Source organism: Cherax quadricarinatus, chromosome 33 (assembly GCF_038502225.1).
Source record: "Cherax quadricarinatus isolate ZL_2023a chromosome 33, ASM3850222v1, whole genome shotgun sequence".
Classification (NCBI taxonomy): domain Eukaryota; kingdom Metazoa; phylum Arthropoda; class Malacostraca; order Decapoda; family Parastacidae; genus Cherax; species Cherax quadricarinatus.
Window position 1 is genome coordinate 15,561,263 of NC_091324.1, and position 23,123 is coordinate 15,584,385.

The 23,123-nt window shown below is 38.7% G+C and overlaps 1 protein-coding gene across 2 annotated transcripts in view; it reads left to right on the top strand.

The window, feature by feature from the left end:
* Window positions 1–23,123, top strand: part of LOC128693874 (uncharacterized) — a 475,055-nt gene that overhangs the window by 62,019 nt on the left and 389,913 nt on the right. The gene's annotated exons all lie outside the window — the stretch shown is intronic.

Genomic DNA, 23,123 nt, shown 5'->3' on the forward strand with positions numbered 1-23,123 from the left:
AATAAAGAATCAAAATAGAAAGCAGGAGTAATATAAGAGGGGCCTAGAGATGTGACTAATGAACAGAGGATATGTTATTTTAGTGCCAAGAATGTCTACATTGTTTATTCTGGACCTTATTTTGAAATTGGCATCTATTTTATTTTATGCAAAATTGGCCAAATTGCTAATTTCTGACCATTTTATTGGGTAGTTCAAATTGGTAAATGGGCAGTTTCTTGTACTCAACTGATAGAAAAAATGGAGTTCTAAAGAAATAGCTATGAGTTTGGTCAACCGGAACAACGGAACTGGTCAAAAACAGGGCTCAAAGTTGGTGAAATTGCCAATGCGTATATGTCGCCGAGACCGCTAACTTCGCGGGAGCGTAATTCCATGAGTTTTCGACCAAATTTTGTAATTTTGGTGTCATTACCATGGGGAAAAGACTCTATCATTTCATAAAAATTTTTTTTTTTTTTTTTCCCAAAAATTTTGCGACATAGAATGACAGTTTCAGAAAGGGGCTTGCGACAGTCAAAGGGTTAAGCATTACTTGATGTAAGTGTATAGAAATTATTTATAGGTATCTACTTAGGATTAGCAGTTAAATTGTTTTGACCATTGGTGTGCTCTTGATTCAAGAAATTGAAGCTGTCTCTTTCCTTTATCAAATCTGATTACTTCCCATCCTCCAGGCACTATATGATTCCAGTTAGCCAAGCATTTTCCCATGAACATGATGATCATAATCTGTGTTGATCAGAGACCTTTCTCAATAAGCTGTACGTGTCATGAGAGGCAACTAATATGCTGGGAGCATGGTTACAAAATGTAAAAAGAAGTAAAACTATAAAACTTTTTCTTTGGGTTACCCTGCCTCAGTTAGAGATGGGTGGTTTGTTAAAAATAATAATACAGCCTCTCCTCACTTAATGATGGAGTTAGGGGCCTAAGACCCCATCGGTAAATGATTTCGTTGCTAATCGAGGAATCACCCCTTACTGACACCTCGAAAGTGTCACCTCCCAAAATTAAAAAATTCAGTTTTATGTTTGCTGGGAAATTACTTTCAATCTGCTTATTATTAACGGTAATACAACATGAAATAGGTCAATGATTTACTTCCGAGATATTCCAGGAAACGTGCATAGCTGATTTTTTTTTTTTTTTTTTAAATCTTTCCCAGCCCTCCACCCTTCAATATCTCTCTTTATAATATGTAATGTCAGTTTTTATTAATTTGGGTGTCTTTATCATGCTTCTACACTATTCATGTTATACCTAATATTGTTCTGGAATAGATGAGATAGGTAGATAACCTTTATTGATAGTAATACTATAATTATACAATATTTTATTGTGCCATGAGCTTACACATCCGTACATCATAGTGAAGCATGAGTTACCAAGAGACATTGCTGGCGCCTTCTCCCTCTCTCTTGTATAGCCCCGCACACCCTCCAGTACCTCTCCGTACATGTCAATTTTTATTAATTTGGGCATCTTTATCATGCTTTCGCTGCCTAGTTGTTATGGCTTGAAATCCTGTTGATGCTTTCACTGCCTCTTTCACTCTATCTTTATCCTTCAAGATAGTGGGAATAGGAGAATGCGCCAGCTTCAAATCATCAGCTATCACTTGCACTTTCTAATCAGCTTCATACTTGTTTATAATCTTCATTTTCACCTCAAGGTCGAGAGCCTTCCTTTGTTTCTTGGCGCTTCCTTGAGGTAAAGTCAAGATCTTCCTTTTCACTGACATCTTGTACTTTGGGATGTACAATAAAGTGCAAATTTGTACAAATATGTAGTCTTGGAGACAGTGAAAGCTAATGTACTGAGTGACTGTAGGAAGGAGACTGAGATACTTGATGCTTAGATGCTGCGCTGCCTGTTTCCATGTCACAAGTTCTCGTATGGCATAAAATCCTAATAATAATAATAAAATACTGATAATATAATAATAATAATAATAATAAGTTCGGGGGAGATATAAGCGACTGTTGGCAGAAAGGTGGGCTAGTGCAAAGATGAGTAGTGGGGGGGGGGGGTTGATGGTTGGAATAGTTTTACAAATGCAGTATTAGAATGTGGGGCAGAAGTTTGTGGTTATAGGAGGGTGGGGGCAGGTGGAAAGAGGAGTGATTCGTGGAATGATGAAGTAAAGGGTGTGATAAAAGAAAAGGCATATGATAGAGTGGATAGAGGAGCAATGTGGCAGATGTTGCAAGTATATGGAATAAGTGGTAAGTTATTAAATGCTGTTAAGAGTTTTTATGAGGATAGTGAGGCTCAGGTTAGGGTGTGTAGAAGAGAGGGAAAATACTTCCCAGTAAAAGTAGGTCTTAGACAGGGATGTGTAATGTCACCATGGTTGTTTAATATATTTATAGATGGGGTTGTAAAAGAAGTAAATGCTAGGGTGTTCGGGAGAGGGGTGGGGTTAAATTATGGGGAATCAAATTCAAAATGGGAATTGACACAGTTACTTTTTGCTGATGATACTGTGCTTATGGGAGATTCTAAAGAAAAATTGCAAAGGTTAGTGGATGAGTTTGAGAATGTGTGTAAAGGTAGAAAGTTGAAAGTGAACATAGAAAAGAGTAAGGTGATGAGGGTATCAAATGATTTAGATAAAGAAAAATTGGATATCAAATTGGGAAGGAGGAGTATGGAAGAAGTGAATGTTTTCAGATACCTGGGAGTTTGACGTGTCGGCGGATGGATTTATGAAGGATGAGGTTAATCATAGAATTGATGAGGGAAAAAGGGTGAGTGGTGCGTTGAGGTATATGTGGAGTCAAAAAACGTTATCTATGGAGGCAAAGAAGGAAATGTATGAAAGTATAGTAGTACCAACACTCTTATATGGATGTGAAGCTTGGGTGGTAAATGCAGTAGCGAGGAGACGGTTGGAGGCAGTGGAGATGTCCTGTCTAAGGGCAATGTGTGGTGTAAATATTATGCAGAAAATTCGGAGTGTGGAAATTAGGAGAAGGTGTGGAGTTAATAAAAGCATTAGTCAGAGGGCAGAAGAGGGGTTGTTGAGGTGGTTTGGTCATTTAGAGAGAATGGATCAAAGTAGAATGACATGGAAAGCATATAAATCTATAGGGGAAGGAAGGAGGGGTAGGGGTCATCCTCGAAAGGGTTGGAAAGAGGGAAAAGGAGGTTTTGTGGGCGAGGGGCTTGGACTTCCAGCACGCGTGCATGAGCGTGTTAGATAGGAGTGAATGGAGACGAATGATACTTGGGACCTGATGATCTGTTGGAGTGTGAGCAGGGTAATATTTAGTGAAGGGATTCAGGGAAACCGGTTATTTTCGTATAGTCGGACTTGAGTCCTGGAAATGGGAAGTACAATGCCTGCACTTTAAAGGAGGGGTTTGGGATATTGGCATTTTGGAGGGATATGTTGTGTATCTTTATACGTATATGCTTCTAAACTGTTGTATTCTGGGCACCTCTGCAAAAACAGTGATAATGTGTGAGTGTGGTAAAAGTGTTGAATGATGATGAAAGTATTTTCTTTTTGGGGATTTTCTTTCTTTTTTGGGTCACCCTGCCTCGGTGGGAGACGGCCGACTTGTTGAAAAAAAAAAAAATCGTAAGAATAATAATCACCCCCGAGTGGTTTAAATGTCATACGTATTTTGTACAGGTTTGGTAACTGACATTTAAACCACTCCAGAGCATTTATTATTATTATTATTATTATTATTATTATTTATTATTATTATTATTATTATTTATTATCATTATTTATTATTATTTATTATTAATTATTATTATTATTACGTATTATTATTATTACCATCCACATACCTTGTTCACTGAGTTTAATCATTTATTAAGCTGCCATGAGAGAGACAGAGAATATAATAATAATAATGCAATAATAATAATAATAATAATAATATAATAATAATAGTAGGTTGGTAAACAGCAACCGCTCAGGGAGGTACTACCGTCCTGCCAAGTGAGTGTAAAACGGAAACCTGTAATTGTTTTACATGTTGGTAGGATTGCTGGTGTCTTTTTTCTGTCTCATAAACATGCAAGATTTCCGGTACGTCTTGCTACTTCTACTTACACTTAGATCACACTACACATACATGTACATGTTTATTTATACACACTTGTCTGAGTTTTCTTTGATTTTATCTTAATAGTTCTTGGTCTTATTATTTTTCCTTTTATATCCATGGAGAAGTGGAATAAGAATCTTTACTTCGTAAGCCATGCGTGTTGTAAAAGTCAACTGAAATGCCGGGAACTATGGGCTAGTATCCCCTCTTTCTGTAATAATTACTAAAAAGAATAAGAAGAAGAAAATTGTCAAAGTGGGAAGTCTGAATGTGCTTGGATGTTGTGCAAATGATAAGAAAGAGATGATTGTGGATGTTATGAATGAGAATTTGTAAATGGTCCAAGTCGGACCGAAACGTTGTCGTAAGCTTCTCTCTTTTATGTGCGGGTTATTTGTGTATGAATGAGAAGAAGCTGGATGTCCTGGCTTTAAGTGAAACAAAGATGAAGAGGGTAGGAGAGTTTCAGTGGAGAGGAATAAATGGGGTTAGGTCAGGGGTTTCAAATAGAGTTAGAGCTAAAGAAGGAGTAGCAATAATGTTGAAGGATAAGTTATGGCAGGAAAAGGGGGACTATAAATGTGTTAATTCAAGGATTATGTGGAGTAAAATTAAGGTTGGATGTGAAAAGTGGGTTATAGTAAGTGTATATGCACCTGGAGAAGAGAGAAGTGTAGAGGAGAGAGAGAGATTTTGGGAAATGTTGAGTGAATGCATGGGGAGTTTGAACCAAGTGTGAGAGTAATGGTGGTTGGGGATTTCAATGCTAAAGTGGGCAAAAATGTTGTGGAGGGAGTAGTAGGTAAATTTGGGGCGCCAGGGGTAAATGAAAATCGGGAGCCTTTAATTGAGCTATGTGTAGAAAGAGGTTTAGTAATAAGTAATACATATTTTATGAAGAAGAGGATAAATAAATATACAAGGTATGATATAGCACGTAATGAAAGTAGTTTGTTAGATTATGTATTGGTGGATAAAAGGTTGATGGGTAGGCTCCAGGATGTACACGTTTATAGAGGGGCAACTGACATATCGGATCATTATTTAGTTGTAGCTACAGTTAGAGTAAGAGGTAGATGGGAAAAGAGGAAAATGGCAACAACAAGTAAGAGGGAGGTGAAAGTGTGTAAACTAAGGGAGGAGGAAGTTCTGGTGAGATATAAGCAACTATTGGCAGAATGGTGGACTGGTGCAAGTATGAGCAGTGGGGGGGTTGAAGAGGGTTGGAATAGTTTTAAAAATGCAGTATTAGAATGTGGGGCAGAAGTTTGTGGTTATAGGAGGGTGGGTGCAGGAGGAAAGAGGAGTGATTGGTGGAATGATGAAGTAAAGGTTGTGATAAAAGAGAAAAAGTTAGCTTATGAGAGGTTTTTACAAAGCAGAAGTGTTATAAGAAGAGTAGAGTATATGGAGAGTAAAAGAAAGGTGAAGAGAGTGGTGAGAGAGTGCAAAAGGAGAGCAGATGATAAGAGTGGGAGAGGCACTGTCAAGAAATTTTAATGAAAATAAGAAAAAATTTTGGAGTGAGTTAAACAAGTTAAGAAAGCCTGGGGAACAAATGGATTTGTCAGTTAAAAACAGAGTAGGGGAGTTAGTAGATAGGGAGAGGGAGGTATTGTGTAGATGGCGAGAATATTTTGAGGAACTTTTAAATGTCGACGAAGAGAGGGAGGCGGTAATTTCATGCACTGGACAGTGAGGTATACCATCTTTTAGGAGTGAAGAAGAACAGGATGTGAGTGTGGGGGAGGTGCGTGAGGCATTATGTAGAATGAAAGGGGATAAAGCAGCTGGAACTGACGGGATCATGACAGAAATGTTAAAAGCAGGGGGGAATATAGTGTTGGAGTGGTTGGTATTTTAGTAGGTTGGTAGACAGCAACCACCCAGGGAGGTACTACCGTCCTGCCAAGTGAGTGTAAAACGAAGCCTGTGATTGTTTTACATGATGGTAGGATTGCTGATGTCTTTTGTCTGTCTCATAAATATGCAAGATTACAGGTATGTCTTGCTACTTCTACTTACACTTAGGTCACACTACACATACATGTACACATTTATTTATACACACTCATCTGAGTTTTCTTTGATTTTATCTTAATAGTTCTTGGTCTTATTAATTTTCCTTTTATATCCATGGGGAAGTGGAATAAGAATCTTTCCTCCGTAAGCCATGCATGTTGTAAAAGTCAACTAAAATGCCGGGAACAATGGGCTAGTGACCCCTTTTCCTGTAAAGATTACTAAAAAGAATAAGAAGAAGAAAATTGTCAAAGTGGGAAGTCTGAATGTGCGTGGATGTTGTGCAGATGATAAGAAAGAGATGATTGTGGATGTTATGAATGAGAAGAAGCTGGATGTCCTGGCTTTAAGTGAAACAAAGCTGAAGGGGGTGGGAGAGTTTCAGTGGAGAGGAATAAATGGGATTAGGTCAGGGGTTTCAAATAGAGTTAGAGCTAAAGAAGGAGTAGCAATAATGTTGAAGGATAAGCTATGGCAGGAAAAGAGGGACTATAAATGTATTAATTCAAGGATTATGTGGAGTAAAATAAAGATTGGATGTGAAAAGTGGGTTATAATAAGCGTGTATGCACCTGGAGAAGAGAGAAGTGTAGAGGAGAGAGAGAGATTTTGGGAAATGTTGAGTGAATGCGTGGGGAGTTTTGAATCAAGTGTGAGAGTAATGGTGGTTGGGGATTTCAATGCTAAAGTGGGTAAAAATGTTATGGAAGGAGTAGTAGGTAAATTTGGGGTGCCAGGGGTAAATGTAAATGGGGAGCCTTTAATTGAGCTATGTGTAGAAAGAAATTTGGTAATAAGTAATACATATTTTATGAAAAAGAGGATAAATAAATATACAAGGTATGATGTAGCACGTAATGAAAGTAGTTTATTAGATTATGTATTGGTGGATAAAAGGTTGATGGGTAGGCTCCAGGATGTACATGTTTATAGAGGGGCAACTGATATATCGGATCATTATTTAGTTGTAGCTACAGTTAGAGTAAGAGGTAGATGGGAAAAGAGGAAGGTGGCAACAACAAGTAAGAGGGAGGTGAAAGTGTATAAACTAAGGGAGGAGGAAGTTCGGGTGAGATATAAGCGACTATTGGCAGAAAGGTGGGCTAGTGCAAAGATGAGTAGTGGGGGGGTTGAAGAGGGTTGGAATAGTTTTAAAAATGCAGTATTAGAATGTGGGGCAGAAGTTTGTGGTTATAGGAGGGTGGGGGCAGGAGGAAAGAGGAGTGATTGGTGGAATGATGAAGTAAAGGGTGTGATAAAAGAGAAAAAGGTAGCTTATGAGAGGTTTTTACAAAGCAGAAGTGTTATAAGAAGAGCAGAGTATATGGAGAGTAAAAGAAAGGTAAAGAGAGTGGTGAGAGAGTGCAAAAGGAGAGCAGATGATAGAGTGGGAGAGGCACTGTCAAGAAATTTTAATGAAAATAAGAAAAAATTTTGGAGTGAGTTAAACAAGTTAAGAAAGCCTAGGGAAAATATGGATTTGTCAGTTAAAAACAGAGTAGGGGAGTTAGTAGATGGGGAGATGGAGGTATTGGGTAGATGGCGAGAATATTTTGAGGAACTTCTAAATGTTAAGGAAGAAACAGAGGCAGTAATTTCATGCACTGGTCAGGGAGGTATACCATCTTTTAGGAGTGAAGAAGAGCAGAATGTAAGTGTGGGGGAGGTACGTGAGGCATTACGTAAAATGAAAGGGGGTAAAGCAGCTGGAACTGATAGGATCATGACAGAAATGTTAAAAGCAGGGGGGGATATAGTGTTGGAGTGGTTGGTACTTTTGTTTAATAAATGTATGAAAGAGGGGAAGGTACCTAGGGATTGGCAGAGAGCATGTATAGTCCCTTTATATAAAGGGAAAGGGGACAAAAGAGACTGTAAAAATTATAGAGGAATAAGCTTACTGAGTATACCAGGAAAAGTGTACGGTAGGGTTATAATTGAAAGAATTAGAGGTAAGACAGAATGTAGGATTGCGGATGAGCAAGGAGGTTTTAGAGTGGGTAGGGGATGTGTAGATCAGGTGTTTACATTGAAGCATATATGTGAACAGTATTTAGATAAAGGTAGGGAAGTTTTTATTGCATTTATGGATTTAGAAAAGGCATATGATAGAGTGGATAGAGGAGCAATGTGGCAGATGTTGCAAGTATATGGAATAGGCGGTAAGTTATTAAATGCTGTAAAGAGTTTTTATGAGGATAGTGAGGCTCAGGTTAGGGTGTGTAGAAGAGAGGGAGACTACTTCCCGGTAAAAGTAGGTCTTAGACAGGGATGTGTAATGTCACCATGGTTGTTTAATATATTTATAGATGGGGTTGTAAAGGAAGTAAATGCTAGGGTGTTTGGGAGAGGGGTGGGATTAAATTATGGGGAATCAAATTCAAAATGGGAATTGACACAGTTACTTTTTGCTGATGATACTGTGCTTATGGGAGATTCTAAAGAAAAATTGCAAAGGTTAGTGGATGAGTTTGGGAATGTGTGTAAAGGTAGAAAGTTGAAAGTGAACATAGAAAAGAGTAAGGTGATGAGGGTGTCAAATGATTTAGATAAAGAAAAATTGGATATCAAATTGGGGAGGAAGGGTATGGAAGAAGTGAATGTTTTCAGATACTTGGGAGTTGACGTGTCGGCGGATGGATTTATGAAGGATGAGGTTAATCATAGAATTGATGAGGGAAAAAGGGTGAGTGGTGCGTTGAGGTATATGTGGAGTCAAAAAACGTTATCTATGGAGGCAAAGAAGGGAATGTATGAAAGTATAGTAGTACCAACACTCTTATATGGGTGTGAAGCTTGGGTGGTAAATGCAGCAGCGAGGAGACGGTTGGAGGCAGTGGAGATGTCCTGTTTAAGGGCAATGTGTGGTGTAAATATTATGCAGAAAATTCGGAGTGTGGAAATTAGGAGAAGGTGTGGAGTTAATAAAAGTATTAGTCAGAGGGCAGAAGAGGGGTTGTTGAGGTGGTTTGGTCATTTAGAGAGAATGGATCAAAGTAGAATGACATGGAAAGCATATAAATCTATAGGGGAAGGAAGGCGGGGTAGGGGTCGTCCTCGAAAGGGTTGGAGAGAGGGGGTAAAGGAGGTTTTGTGGGTAAGGGGCTTGGACTTCCAGCAAGCGTGCGTGAGCGTGTTAGATAGGAGTGAATGGAGACGAATGGTACTTGGGACCTGACGATCTGTTGGAGTGTGAGCAGGGTAATATTTAGTGAAGGGATTCAGGGAAACCGGTTATTTTCATATAGTCGGACTTGAGTCCTGGAAATGGGAAGTACAATGCCTGCACTTTAAAGGAGGGGTTTGGGATATTGGCAGTTTGGAGGGATATGTTGTGTATCTTTATATGTGTATGCTTCTAGACTGTTGTATTCTGAGCACCTCTGCAAAAACAGTGATAATGTGCGAGTGTGGTGAAAGTGTTGAATGATGATGAAAGTATTTTCTTTTTGGGGATTTTCTTTCGTTTTGGGTCACCCTGCCTCGGTGGGAGACGGCTGACTTGTTGAAAAAAAAAAAATGTATGAAAGAGGGGAAGGTACCTAGAGATTGGCGGAGAGCATGTATAGTCCCTTTATATAAAGGGAAGGGGGACAAAAGAGATTGTAAAAATTATAGAGGAATAAGTTTACTGAATATACCAGGAAAAGTGTATGGTAGGGTTATAATTGAAAGAATTAGAGGTAAGACAGAATGTAGGATTGCGGATGAACAAGGAGGTTTTAGAGCAGGTAGGGGATGTGTAGATCAAGTGTTTACATTGAAGCATATATGTGAACAGTATTTAGAAAAAGGTAGGGAAGTTTTTATTGCATTTATGGATTTAGAAAAGGCATATGATAGAGTGGATAGGGGAGCAATGTGGCAAATGTTGCAAGTATATGGAATAGGTGGTAAGTTACTAAATGCTGTAAAGAGTTTTTATGAGGATAGTGAGGCTCAGGTTAGGGTGTGTAGAAGAGAGGGAGACTACTTCCCAGTAAAAGTAGGTCTTAGACAGGGATGTGTAATGTCACCATGGTTGTTTAACCCTTAAACTGTCCAAACGTAGATCTACGTTTGCATGCGTAGCGCTCCAAATGTAGATCGTTTTATTTTTCATTCCTTCAAATTTGGCACAGTAAGCTTGAGTCGCCTAGACATGAAAGAATGGGTCTGTGCACTCAGTGTGCGCACTATTAAAAAAATCTGGGAGCACTTAGTACCTTGTGGGAACACCAGTTCAATTGAGCACCAGCTAGAGCAAATAGCATGGCAAACACCAGGGATTCACTGATGCCATGTCGCATTAACACTCCCATTTTAAGAGGAAAGTAAAAATTGGTTAGATAAATACATGAGTGAGTGTGGGTGGGTGTGAGTTGGATCTTACTAGCGTGTGCTAGTCAATGGATGTGACCTGTCTAGGTGGGTCATTTGTCTAAGCCGGGGAAGGAGTGTGACATGTACCTGCCTTGCATGGGCCAGTAGGCCTGCTTCAGTGTTCCCTCTTTCTTATGCATTCGGCAGGCTGGCCGGCTGGCTTGCTTTGGCTGTCTCTCTGTCTATATCTCTGTCTATCCTTATATCTGTCTATCTATATCTCTATCTGTATCTCTATCTATCTATATCTCTCTCTCACATGTACACATAAATACAGTTATTATGCATAGTGTAAATTACCTAGGATAATAAAAAATTCCAGGCAAAGATAGACAGATAGATAGGTAGACAGACAGACAAACAGATAGAAACATGTTTGTGGGTATCAGTAAAAACAAAGCCAGGGCTCCCCTGAGCACCCATTTATCAAATGTCACCAAGCTGATAACAGATGTCATAACATGATTCTTCAAGGAGTTTGATATCCTATGCTCCAGGCAGATAGAAAGAGATAATCAGAGACAGACAGACATGCAGACAGACAGACGGGTAGACAGACAGACAGACAGGCAGATAGACAGACAGACAGATAGATATATAAATAGACAGAGACAAGACATGTTGGTGTGTAACAGTGATAACAAATACAGCTGAGGGTTAGCTGGAGCAGTTCACATTTATCAAATGTCACTGGGCTGTCAACAGTATAGGGATGCCTTTCATAACAACATGCTTCAAGGTATATGCCAGGGTATCTAAAACATTGCTGGGACCTATAAATATTTTGTATATATTCCTAGACAATAGTAAATAACCCAGGCAGGTGTAAATGTTCACCTGTCAATGTGATTGTGACTATTTGAGCACTATTTCAGTACCTAATATTAGTGTCAACAAAGATTGGCTATGAAATTACAAGAATTAATATAAATTGTAATTATCAGAACATAAAAAATATATGTTAAAATAAAAACGAGAAAAAAAGGCATATTGGCAACACTTCTGCAAGTGGCAGGAGTTGATGTTGCCGAAAGTTGAGCATCCAGTGCCAACTTCACGGTCTTGTATCTTGGTAAATACTGACTCTAACAAATTTTTTTCATTCTATAACATGTAGAAAAATGTGCTCTTCATTTTAAAAGAAAAAAAATGATTTTTTTATTTTTCAAAATATTCGGAGCGCCACGCGAGTGAACATAGATCTATGTTTGGACAGTTTAAGGGTTAATATATTTATAGGTTATGAGGATAACAAAAAAATTAGGTGATAAAAGATTGGATATCAGATTGGAGGGAGAGAGTATGGAGGAGGTGAATGTATTCAGATATTTGGGAGTGGACGTGTCAGCGGATGGGTCTATGAAAGATGAGGTGAATCATAGAATTGATGAGGGGAAAAGGGTGAGTGGTGCACTTAGGAGTCTGTGGAGACAAAGAACTTTGTCCTTGGAAGCAAAGAGGGGAATGTATGAGAGTATAGTTTTACCAACGCTCTTATATGGGTGTGAAGCATGGGTGATGAATGTTGCAGCGAGGAGAAGGCTTGAGGCAGTGGAGATGTCATGTCTGAGGGCAATGTGTAGTGTGAATATAATGCAGAGAATTCGTAGTTTGGAAGTTGGGAGGAGGTGCGGGATTACCAAAACTGTTGTCCAGAGGGCTGAGGAAGGGTTGTTGAGGTGGTTCTGACATGTAGAGAGAATGGAGCGAAACAGAGTAACTTCAAGAGTGTATCAGTCTGTAGTGGAAGGAAGGCGGGGTAGGGGTCGGCCTAGGAAAGGTTGGAGGAAGGGGGTAAAGGAGGTTTTGTGTGCGAGGGGCTTGGACTTCCAGCAGGCATGCGTGAGCGTGTTTGATAGGAGTGAATGGAGACAAATGGTTTTTAATACTTGACGTGCTGTTGGAGTGTGAGCAAAGTAACATTTATGAAGGGGTTCAGGGAAACCGGCAGGCCGGACTTGAGTCCTGGAGATGGGAAGTACAGTGCCTGCACTCTGAAGGAGGGGTGTTAATGTTGCAGTTTAAAAACTGTAGTGTAAAGCACCCTTCTGGCAAGACAGTGATGGAGTGAGTGATGGTGAAAGTTTTTCTTTTCCGGGCCACCCTGCCTTGGTGGGAATCGGCCAGTGTGATAAAAAAAAAAATATTTATAGATGGGGTTGTAAAAGAAGTAAATGCTATGGTGTTCAGGAGAGAGGTGGGATTAAATTATGGGGAATCAAATACAAAATGGGAATTGACACAGCTGCTTTTTGCTGATGTTACTGTGCTGATGGGAGATTCTAAAGAAAAATTGCAAAGGTTAGTGGACGAGTTTGGGAGTGTGTGCAAAGGTAGAAAGTATAAAGTGAACATAGAAAAGAGTAAGGTGATAAGGGTATCAAATGATTTAGATAAAGAAAAATTGGATATCAAATTGGGGAGGAGGAGTATGAAAGAAGTGAATGTTTTCAGATGTACGTACTTGGTAGTTGACATGTCGGCGGATGAATTTATGAAGGATGAGGTTAATCATAGAATTGATGAAGGAAAAAAGGTGAGTGGTGTCTTGAGGTATATGTGGAGACAAAAAAAGTTATCTATGGAGGCAAAGAAGGGAATGTATGAAAGTATAGTAGTACCAACAATTTTATATGGGTGTGAAGCTTGGGTTGTGAATGCAGCAGCGAGGAGGCGGTTGGAGGCAGTGGAGATGTCCTGTCTAAGGGCAATGTGTGGTGTAAATATTATGCAGAAAATTTGGAGTGTGGAAATTAGGAGAAGGTGTGGAGTTAATAAAAGTATTAGTCAGAGGGCTGAAGAGGGGTTGTTGAGGTGGTTTGGTCATTTAGAGAGAATGGATAAAAGTAGAATGACATGGAGAACGTATAAATCTGTAGGGGAAAGAAGGCGGGGTGGGGGTCGTCCTCGAAAAGGTTGGAGAGAGGGGGTAAAGAAGGTTTTGTGGGTGTGGGGCTTGGACTTCCAGCAAGCGTGCGTAAGCATGTTAGATTGGAGTGAATTCAGGCGAATGATTTTTGGGACCTGACGAGCTGTTGAAGTGTGAGCAGAGTAATATTTAGTGAAGGGATTCGGGGAAACTGGTTATTTTTATATAGCCGGACTTGAGTTCTGGAAATGGGAAGTACGTTCAATGCCTGGGCTTTAAAGGAGGGGCTTGGGATATTGGCAGTTTGGAGGGATATGTTGTGTATCTTTATATGTATATGCTTCTAAGCTGTTGTATTCTGAGTGCCTCTGCAAAAACAGTGATAATGTGTGAGTGAGTTGAAAGTGTTGAATGATGATGAAAGTATTTTCTTTTTGGGGATTTTCTTTCTTTTTGGGTCACCCTGCATCGGTGGGAGACGGCTGACTTGTAGGAAAAAAAAATAATAATTAACATTAACAATTGCTCTGGAGTGCTTTAAATGTCAGCTACCAAAACTGTATGAAATACATATGACATGAAAGTGCCCCAGAATGGTTAATTATATTTTATTATTATTCTTATTAGTACGTATTATCACCATCGACCTTTCGTTTTCATTGAGTTTAATCATTTCATAATTAAGCTGCCACGAGAGACCAAGAATGTAAACACAGACGAACACACCATCTAATCCCTTTATTGTGAACTTCTTTTGTAACTCTTCCATTTTCCTATCTTTACTATTCCAAGTGCTGCTGCACTTTTATCTTGTACTATGGGGTGCACAATCAAGTACAAATTTACAGACGAAATGTGTAGTCTTGGAGATTGCTTGATACTGAGACCCATCACTAACTCATTTATAGTGAACTTCTATTGTACTTCTTCTATTTAACTCTTCCAAGTGCTGCTGCACTTCTATCTTGTACTATGGGGTGCACAATCAAGTACAAATTTGTTCAAATATGTAGACTTGGAGACTTTAAAAGCTAGTGTACTGAGTGGTTGTAAGAAGGATATTGAGATCCTTGACGCTGAGACACTGTGCTGCCCGTTTCCGTGACCCAAGTTTTTGTACGGCATACAATACTGACTTGTCGGAGAGCCCGTCGTAACTCCGAGTTGTCAGTAAACGAGTACGGCGGTAAGTTAGGAGAGGCTGTAATAATAGTAATCTGCTTCATTGATTTGAAATTGTACTGGGAAGTACTCTAGTTCAGTAAGTTATACTAGAGAACTCCTGTGAAAAAGTTTCAGCAGATAACGGAACCTACTAGAAACTTTGTTACTGTAGATTTATTATTTACAAACAATGAGGAGTTTATCAGGGACATCACATTCTCCATTACATTACACTCGCATCACAGCCTCACTGAAGTGCAGGCAAGTCCTTTAAATATGTACTCGCTGGAGTGGAGGAGAGAGTGATGCATGATGATGTAGTTGAGTAGTTGAGGCCCTGGTCCCAAATCTTCACACTTCCATAACATACATGAGTGTGAGAGATGGAAAGAGGTGTAAAATAAACCCAATGAAGGGTAGGAACATCATGGGCATGAAAGAACCTTATATAAGCATCTGCAGTCCCAAATTGTTGAACATCTTATCAGAAGATGTCAAAAGCGTGTGTAGAAGACTTCAAGAGAAATCTTTACAAGTACATGTATCTTTAAGTGCCAGATCAACTAGGTTGTGGTTGTGACTGGGCCACTAGCAGCAATAGTTTGGTTGACCAGGTGAGCACCAAACAAGCCTGGCCTAGGGTTAGGTTTCAGGAGAAGAAAGATTTGAAACTCATGAAAAGTATGCATAAATAGAGTTATATAACCTTTGATATACCGTTGATGAATTCCAAGAATTTTTCTACGGCCAGGCTTGTCTGGTGATTGCCTTGCCTGCTGGTGGTCCACTGACCCATGTGCCCATCACAGCCTGGTTGATCTGGAGAACCTGAGAAATAATCAGTGTTAGGGCATGTTCAGTAAATTCAACTTCAATCAGAGAATTGACTGGGACTACATTAAAAACTTGCATTCCTTGGGAAATTGTCCTAAGCACTACATATAAACCAGTGCATGAAAATGCAGAATGAAGAAGCATACAAGGCATGAAAATGTGTCATACTAAGAAACTTTTGATATACAAATACCTTTGATGAGTTCTGAGAGTTTTCCCACTCCCAGAGTCCAGCCATGGGCCAGGGTCATCTGGTGCTTGACCGATCAACCAGTCTGTTGCTGCTGGTGGCCCAAAAGGAGATCGTACATAAAGCATACAAAACTTTACAGGAGAGAAGAGAGGGTTGCTTAGTAAACATCACATACCACAACAAAGGAAAATATATACGTATACATGTATAGAGCAGAAAATAAAGCATTCATTTTTTTTTTTGTATATATATTCTCCTTTGTTGTAGTAAAGCCTTTGTACCAGTTAGAAATGGTATAAAAAAGAACAAAAAGCATTATAGGAAATTGAAATAAACCTGAACTACTTTTTCAGTTTTTTTCTCCAACAAACTGGCCATATACCACTGAGGCAGGGTATATCTGGAGAGGGTCTTGGGGGATCAGAGCCCCCGAAGCCTGGTCTGTGACCAGGCCTCGTGACCTAAAAAGAAAAATGAAAGTTTCTCTTTTTAAATTCAGTAATGTATACAGGAGAAGAGGTTACTAGCCCCATGCTCCTAGCATTTTAGTCGCCTCTTATGACATGCATGGCTTGTGGAGAAAGAATTCTGTTCCACTTCCCCATGGAGATAAGAGGAAATAAACAAAAACTAGAACTAGTAGTAGGTTGGTAGACAGCAACCACCCAAAGAGGTACTACCGTCCTGCCAAGTGAGTGTAAAACGAAAGACTGCAATTGTTTTAAATGATGGTAGGATTGCTGGTGTCTTTTTTCTGTCTCATAAACATGCAAGATTTCAGATATGTCTTGCTACTTCTACTTACTCTTAGGTCACACTACACATACATGTACACATTTATGTATACACACTCATCTGAGTTTTCTTTGATTTTTATCTTAATAGTTCTTGTTCTTATTGCTTGTCCTTTTATATCCATTGGGAAATAGAATAAGATTCTTTCCTCTGTAAGCCATGCATGTTGTAAAAGTCAGCTAAAATGCCAGGAACAATGGGCTAGTAACCCCTTTTTCTGTATAGGCTACTAAAAAGAAAAAGAAGAAAATCGTCAAAGTGGGATATTTGAATGTGCGTGGATGTTGTGTGAATGATAAGAAAGAGATGATTGTGGATGTTATGAATGAGAAGAAGCTGGATGTCCTGGCTTTAAGTGAAACAAAGCTGAAGGGGGTGGGAGTTTCAGTGAGGAGAAATAAATGGGATTAGGTCAGGGGTTTCAAATAGAGCTAGAGCTAAAGAAGGAGTAGCAATAATGTTGAAGGATAAGTTATGGCAGGAAAAGAGGGAATATAAATGTATTAATTCAATGATTATGTGGAGTAAAATAAGGGTTGGATGTGAAAAGTGGGTTATAGTAAGTGTTTATGCACCTGGAGAAGAGAGAGAGAGAGAGAGAGAGAGAGAGAGAGAGAGATTTTGGGAAATGTTGAGTGCATGGGGAGTTTTGAACCAAGTGTAAGAGTACTTGTGGTTAGGCATTTCAATGCTAAAGTAGGTAAAAATGTTGTGGAGGGAGTAGTAGGTAAATTTGGGGTGCCAGGGGTTAATGAAAAGAGGTTTGGTAATAAGTAATACATATTTTATGAAAAAGAGGATGAATAAGTATACAAGGTATGATATAGCACGTAATGAAAATAGTTTGTTAGATCATGTTATTGGTGGATAAAAGGTTGATGGGTAGGCTTCAGGATGTACAATTTAAAAAATTAAAGATTGGAGGGAGGGGGTAAAGGAGGTTTTGTGGGCGAGGGGCTTGGACTTACAGCAAACGTGCATGAGTGTGTTAGATAGGAGTGAATGGAGATGAATGGCTTTTGGGATCTGACGAGCTGTTGGAGTGTGAGCAGGGTAATACAGTGGACCCCTGGTATTCGATGGCATCGGTATTCGATAAATCCTGTATTCGATGCATTTTATCTCAAAAATTTCGCCTCGGTATCCGATCGAAAACCTGGTATTCGATGCGATTCGTACGAGACGTCTCCACGTGTGGCCTGAACTGCCCCGTGTGTGCCAGTGTTTACAAGCCAGCCAGTGTGCGTGCATATAAGGATACATTCGGTACATTCCATATTATCACTGTTTTTGGTGCTTGTTTCTGCAAAATAAGTCACCATGGGCCCCAAGAAAGCTTCTAGTGCCAACCCTTCGAGAAAAAAGGTGCTAATGACTATTGAAATGAAGAAAGAGATAATTGCAAAGTACAAAAGTGGAGTGCGTGTGTCGGAGCTGGTCAGGTTGTATAGTAAACCCCAATCAACCATCTCTACTATAGTGACCAGGAAAACGGCAATCAAGGAAGCTGTTCTTGCAAAAGGTGCAACTGTGATTACGAAACAGCGACCGCAAGTGTTAGAAAATGTTGATAGACTATTATTGGTGTGGATAAATGAAAAACAAATAGCAGGAGATAGCATCTCTCAAGCGATCGTTTGTGAAAAGGCTAGGCAGTTGCATGACGATTTGATAAAGAAATTGCCTGCAACTAGTGCTGATGTGAGTGAATTTAACCCTTTGAGGGTCCGTCCCGTAGATCTACGGCTTTACGTTCAGGGTCCAAACCGTAGATCTACGTCATGAGCTCAGCTTACTCTGATAAACTGTGAGTGGTACATTTGGGCCTAGATATGAGAGAATACATCTATGTGGTATGTGTGCACCACATAAAACAGATCCTGCAGCACGCTGTGTATAATGAGAGAAAAAAACTGAAATCATGATTTTTCGATTAAAACAGCGACTTTGCAGTGTTTTTTCGTATGTTTTTTATAGTTCTATTTGCGATTTCTTGGTCTCATTAGATAGAATGGAAGACATATTACAGAAATAGAGATGATTTTGATTGGTTTTAGCACTGGAAATGGCTTGAAACTGAGCTCAAAGTAGCAGAAATGTTAAATTTTTGCCGATATTCAAGAGTAAACAAACGACCTCACACGTCTAATACACACCAGCTGCAAATGTGGTGATGATATTTATACAATTATTACAGTATTGCATAACAGTAAATCTTTTATTTTTTGGTGTGAATAAAAATTCATTATGTGAATAAAAAATCAAAATGGAATTTATTTGTAAAGCCTCAAAACATAACTAATGAACAGAGGAAATGTTAGTTTAGTTCCAGGAATACCTACATTGTTTATTCTGGACCCTATTTTGAAATTGGAATATTTTGAACTTTGTGTTAAATTGGCCAAATTAACAATTTCCGATCACTTTAATTTGTAGTTGAAACAGTTGAATTGGCGATTTCTTGTGCTCAATCGATAGAATAGAAGTAATACTAGTGAAATAGCTAAGAATTTGGTTGACTGGAGTAATGTAATTGGCTTAAAATGGGAGTCAAAGTCGGCAAAATCGCCGATTCGTAAATATCGCTGACACATCAAAATTCGCGAGAGCATAATTTCGTCAATTTTCCATCAAATTTCGTACTTTTTGTTTTATTACCTTCACAAAAAGATTCTCTATCATTTCATAAGAAAAAATAACAAATTTTTTTTTTTTGAAAATTCTTGGACACTGGGGCACCACTTCAGATTTGGGCCTTGGACCCTGAAGGGTTAAGGTCAGTAAAGGTTGGTTTGAAAGATTTAAGAATCGTAGTGGCATACATAGTGTGATTAGGCATTGCGAGGCTGCCAGCTCGGACCAAAAAGCAGCTGAAAAATATGTGAAGGAATTCAAGGATTACATAGGCAGTGAAGAATTTAAACTTGAACAAGTGTTTAATTGTGACGAAACAGCCCTGTTTTGGAAGAAAATGCCAAGCAGGACCTACATTACTCAGGAGGAAAAGGCACTCCCAGGACATAAGCCTATGAAAGACAGGCTTACTCTTCTGATGTGTGCCAGTGACTCTCAAGCTGGCCCTAGTGGCATTAAAAGAAGAAGGGAAGTAACCCCGGAAAAGGACTTGCTACCTCAAGTCCTAATGGAAGGGGATTCCCCTTCTAAACAGTAACAACTTCGGCACTCTCCCCTCCTCCCATCCCATCAATCATCACCAGATCTTCATTAAAAGTAAGTGTCAATTATTCTATTGTTATTGTTGTTATTGTAATTATTCTATTGCATTAAACTTAATATTTCATGTGTTAAAATTTTTTTTTTCATACTTTTGGATGTCTTGCATGGATTAACCCTTTGACTGTTTTAGGCCCCTTTCTGAAACTGTCATTCTATGTCGCTAAATTTTTGAAAAAAAAAAAAAATTTTTTCTTATGAAATGATAGAGAATCTTTTCCCGATGGTAATGACACCAAAAGTTCGAGATTTGGTCGAAAACTCATGGAATTACGTTCCCACGAAGTTAGCGGTCTCGGCGACATATGCGTATCGGCGATTTTGCCGAATTTGAGCCCTATTTTCAGCCAATTCCGTTGTTCCAGTTGACCAAACTCATAGCTATTTCTTTAGAACTCCATTTTATCTATCCGCTGAGTACAAGAAACCTCCCATTTAACAATTTGGACTACCCAATATTGTGGTCAGAAATTGGCAATTTGGCCAATTTCACGCAAACTAAAAAAGACGCCAATTTCAAAATACGGTCCAGAATAAACAAGGTAGATATTCTTGGCACTAAAATAACATATCCTCTGTTCATTAGTCACATCTCTAGGCCCCTCTTATATTATTATTGCTTTCTATTTTGATTTTTTATTCATACAAAAAAATACAAAATTTACTGTTATGCAGACTACTGCATTATTGTAAAAATGGTATAAATAATATCAGTGCACTAGTGAAAGAATATTAGACTCCCCAGTTGACGTGTATTGGACGTGTGGTGTGATTTGTTTACTCCTGAACATTGGTAAAAATCGAACATTTCCGCTACTTTGAGCTCAGTTTCAAGGTCGTTTTCATCATCAAAGTAATGAAAATCATCTCTATTTCTGTAATATGTTTTCCATTTTATCACCTAAGACCATGAAAATGCAAATACATCGATAAATACTATACGAAAATACACCTCAAAGTCGGCGTTTTAATCCAAAAAAACGATCAGTTTTTTTTTTCTCATTACACACTGTGTGCTGCAGGATTTTTTTTATGTGGTGCACACTGACCACACAGACCCATTCTCTCACATGTGGGCCTACCAGCTTTCTTACGCTTGATTTGAAGCCGCTAGAATTATTGTGTACATATACGTCTGAAACACTGGCTTGTAAGACGTATATATACAACCAAAACAGTCAAAGGGTTAATTTGATTTCCATTATTTCTTATGGGGAAAATTGATTCGCTTTTCGATATTTTCGGTATTCGATGAGCTCTCAGGAACAGATTAATATCGAATACCGGGGTTCCACTGTATTTAGTGAAAGGATTCAGGGAAACCAGTTATTTTTATATATCCGGACTTGAGTACTGAAAATGGAAGTGCAATGCCTGCACTTTAACCCCTTGACTGTTGCAACTCCAAATCCTGAGGTGTCTCCTGGTGTCGAAAATTTTTTGAAAAAAAAAAAAAAAAAATTATGAAATAATAGAGAATCTTTTCCCGATGGTAATGACACCAAAAGAACAAAATTTGATGGAAAACTTAGGGACTTACGCTCTCGTGAAGTTATCGTCCTGGGCTATATTTATGAATCGGCGATTTCGCCCACTTTGAGCCCTATTTTCGGCTAATTCCATTGTTCCAGTCGATCAAACTCATAGCTATTTCTTTAGAACTCCATTTGTTCTATCGATTGAGTACAAGAAGCTGCCCATTTACCGATTTCAACTATCCAATAACGTGGTCAGAAATTTGCAATTTGGCCAGTTTTGCTCAAATTAAAAAATATGCCAATTTCAAAATATGGTCCAGAATGAACAATGCAGACATTCCTGGCTCTAAAATAACATTTTATTTGTTCATCAGTCACGTTTCCAAGCCCCTCTGATATTACTCTTGCTTTCTATTTTGAATTTTTATTCAAACAAAAAAATAGATTTACTGTTATGCAGACTACTGCAATATTGTAATAATTGTATAAATAATGTCAACCCATTCATGACTGCATATTAGAATGGCTAGTTGGACATTTATTGGACAATGACATCATTTGTTTACTTTTGAATATCAGCAAAAATGAAACATTTTTTCCTACTTTGAGCTCCATTTCAAGGTTCTTTTCATAGTAAAACCAATCAAAATCACCTCAATTTCTATAATATGTTTTCCATTCTATCAAGTGAGACCAAGAAAACGAGAATACACCCATAAATACTATATGAAAATACAGTGGACCCCCGGTTTACGATCAGCTCCCAATGCGACCAATTATGTAAGTGTATTTATGTAAGTGCGTTTGTACGTGTATGTTTGGGGGTCTGAAATGGACTAATCTAATTCACAATATTCCTTATGGGAACAAATTCGTTCAGTAATGGCACCTGAACATACTTCTGGAATGAAATAATATCGTAAACTGGGGGTCCACTGTACACCGCAAAGTCGGTGTTTTAATCCAAAAACACGGTCGAAGTTTTTTTTTTTCTCATTATGCACTGCGTGCTGAGGATTTTTTTATATGGTGCACACTGACCACACAGACCCATTCTCTCACATGTGGGTCTACCAGCTTTCTCCTGCTTGATTTGAAGCCACTAGAATATTTGAGTGTATATACGTCAAACACGGTGGCTCGTAAGATGTATGTATACGACCGAAACAGTCAAGGAGTTAAAGGAGGGGTTTGGGATATTGGCAGTTTGGAGGGATATGTTGTATATCTTTATACGTATATGCTTCTAAACTGTTGTATCTGGGTGCCTCTGCAAAAACAGTGATTATGTATGAGTGAGATGAAAGTGTTGAATGACGATGAAAATATTTTCTTTTTGGGTCATCCTGCCTCAGTGGGAGATGGCCAACTTGTTGAAAAAACAAAAACTAGTAAGAAAATAGAGGAAAGCCCAGAGGGGTGTGTATATGTATGCTTGTACATGTATGTCTAATGTGACCTAAATGTAAGTAGAAATAGCAAGACATACCTGAAATCTTGCAGGTTTATGAGACAGAAAAAAGACAACAGCAATCCTACCATCATGTAAAACAATTATAGGTTTCTGTTTCACATTCACTTCGTAGGACGGTAGTACCTCCCCCTCATATGAAATGGCTACCTAGGTTTTTCAGATATGCAAAACATAAATCAAAACCTCCTCCATTATTGCCCTTCTACTCCACTTACAAGTCATACGCAGATGATAACAGAAATGAGCGAAATCTTGAAAAAAGCAGCACTGTATGAATCACTGTTTTGTGATCAGTAGCTATTGATATGAGAGTTGTTAGTTTTCCATGAATTATGCCCACCCTACAAATTTTATGTCCAGCATTAGTACAAATCTTTCATGCTTCAAAAGGAAAATAGTCAACATGCCCATACATACAGCACCTGGGCCCAATTCCTGGAATGCAGGATTTATAAGGAAATGCAAAGTACCATACCATACTTAGTGTCGTTTGGATAAAGTCTAGATTCAGGTGAAATCTCAAAGGTCTTGAAAAGTGCAGACATGGCCCCTCTTAAAGGAGGCAATAGAGCAGTGGAAGAAACCAAAGTCCATTAATATAAACTTCATATATAAAAATCTTTGAAAC